Source organism: Phoxinus phoxinus, assembly GCF_949152265.1.
Source record: "Phoxinus phoxinus genome assembly, chromosome: 7".
Lineage (NCBI taxonomy): Eukaryota > Metazoa > Chordata > Actinopteri > Cypriniformes > Leuciscidae > Phoxinus > Phoxinus phoxinus.
The window spans coordinates 30852978-30855530 of record NC_136882.1 but is presented as its reverse complement, the minus strand read 5'-3'; positions in this window follow the sequence as shown (position 1 = coordinate 30855530).

Sequence of the window (2553 nt, the reverse complement as noted above, 5' to 3'; positions counted from 1 at the left end):
GACAGGAGGTGGTCTAAAAGAAAAAATAATTGAACCGTAAAATTGTTTAGATATAATTATGTTATGCATCGTATATCGATCATATCAATATAGTTTGCTCCAATGACATTTTATAATTTTAGTGATTTTTACTTTAGAAACACCACAAAATCTACATTTCAAATTAAAAGTCCTAGGTGGAGACCAGACGGAAGCGCGCTGGCTCAGCTCTCATTCTGATTGGTCAGATGTGATGATACCACCTTCGTGACGTGTGGTACAAATATTCAATGTCGTTTATAAATTGTAAAAAAAGAAAAGATGCCTAAAATCATAAACGTTTTTCACTTTTTGTTTGATTCACCCCCTCATCAATTGACAGATCTAAATAATTTTTGGCAAAAAAAATTATACAGTAAAATTCTGCATTTGACATTAAGAAATCAGCTTAATTATATGTGTATAATCATAATAAAGATTAAACAAAATCTCCAAATATTTCCTTCAAAGGTTATGTAAAAAAAAAAAAAAAAAAAATATATATATATATATATATATATATATACAGTGGGGCAAAAAAGTATTTAGTCAGCCACCAATTGTGCAAGTTCTCCCATTTAAAAGGATGAGAGAGGCCTGTAATTTTCATCATAGGTACACTTCAACTATGAGAGACAAAATGAGAAAAAAAAATCCAGAAAATCACATTGTATGATTTTTAATGAATTTATTTGCAAATTTTGGTGGAAAATAAGTATTTGGTCAATAACAAAAGTTTATCTCATTACTTTGTTATATACCCTTTGTTGGCAATGACAGAGGTCAAACGTTTTCTGTAAGTCTTCACAAGGTTTTCACACACTGTTGCTGGTATTTTGGCCCATTCCTCCATGCAGATCTCCTCTAGAGCAGTGATGTTTCGGGGCTGTCGCTGGGCAATACAGACTTTCAACTCCCTCCAAAGATTTTCTATGGGGTTGAGATCTGGAGACTGGCTAGGCCACTCCAGGACCTTGAAATGCTTCTTACGAAGCCACTCCTTCGCTACCCGGGCAGTGTCTTTGGGATCATTGTCATGCTGAAAGACCCAGCCATGTTTCATCTTCAATGCCCTTGCTGATGGAAGGAGGTTTTCACTCAAAATCTCACGATACATGGCCCCATTCATTCTTTCCTTTACACTGATCGGTCGTCCTGGTCCCTTTGCAGAAAAACAGCCCCAAAGCATGATGTTTCCACCCCCATGCTTCACAGTAGGTATGGTGTTCTTTGGATGCAACTCAGCATTCTTTCTCCTCCAAACACGACGAGTTGAGTTAGTACCAAAAAGTTCTATTTTGGTTTTATCTGAACATATGACATTCTCCCAATCCTCTTCTGGATCATCCAAATGCTCTCTAGCAAACTTTAGACGGGCCTGGACATGTACTGGCTTAAGCAGGGGGGACACGTCTGGCACTGCAGGATTTGAGTCCCTGGCGGCGTAGTGTGTTACTGATGGTAGCCTTTGTTACTTGGTCCCAGCTCTCTGCAGGTCATTCACTAGGTCCCCCCGTGTGGTTCTGGGATTTTTGCTCACCGTTCTTGTGATCATTTTGACCCCACGGGGTGAGATCTTGCGTGGAGCCCCAGGTCGAGGGAGATTATCAGTGGTCTTGTATGTCTTCCATTTCCTAATAATTGCTCCCACAGTTGATTTCTTCACACCAAGCTGCTTACCTATTGCAGATTCAGTCTTCCCAGCCTGGTGCAAGTCTACAATTTTGTTTCTGGTGTCCTTTGACAGGTCTTTGGTCTTGGCCATAGTGGAGTTTGGAGTGTGACTGTTTGAGGTTGTGGAAAGGTGTCTTTTATACTGATAATAAGTTAAAATAGGTGCCATTAATACAGGCAACGAGTGGAGGACAGAGGAGCCTCTTAAAGAAAAAGTTACAGGTCTGTGAGAGTCAGAAGTCTTGCTTGTTTGTAGGTGACCAAATACTTATTTTCCACCATAATTTGCAAATAAATTCATTAAAAATCCTACAATGTGATTTTCTGAATTTTTTTTTCTCATTTTGTCTCTCATAGTTGAAGTGTACCTATGATGAAAATTACAGGCCTCTCTCATCTTTTTAAATGGGAGAACTTGCACAATTGGTGGCTGACTAAATACTTTTTTGCCCCACTGTATATATATAGTAGTAAACATTTGAAGAGGATCAAAACCTTTTATCAAAGTTATACATGAATTTTGAACAATACCCATTCTTGTCTTACTTAACTTTTGATCCACTTCAACTGTTGACTATTGTATTTTTGTTCATTCATTTTATTGGGAAAATAAACACAACTGTTAACAATGTAAATTATGTCTCAACAGGAGGTGACTGATTGTTGAACATCTCTTTTAATTGTGTACCATTAAAAAGAGCACTAATGTACCATATACAATACAAAAGATGGAGAAAAACATAATGAGAGATTGTGTGGTAGATTTTTAGTTCTGCATAGACTTGTCTTTGGTCTTCAGTCTCATGACTTGGCATTTTCAATTAATTTCTGTTCAACACAAGATTTTCCAACCAAGACATT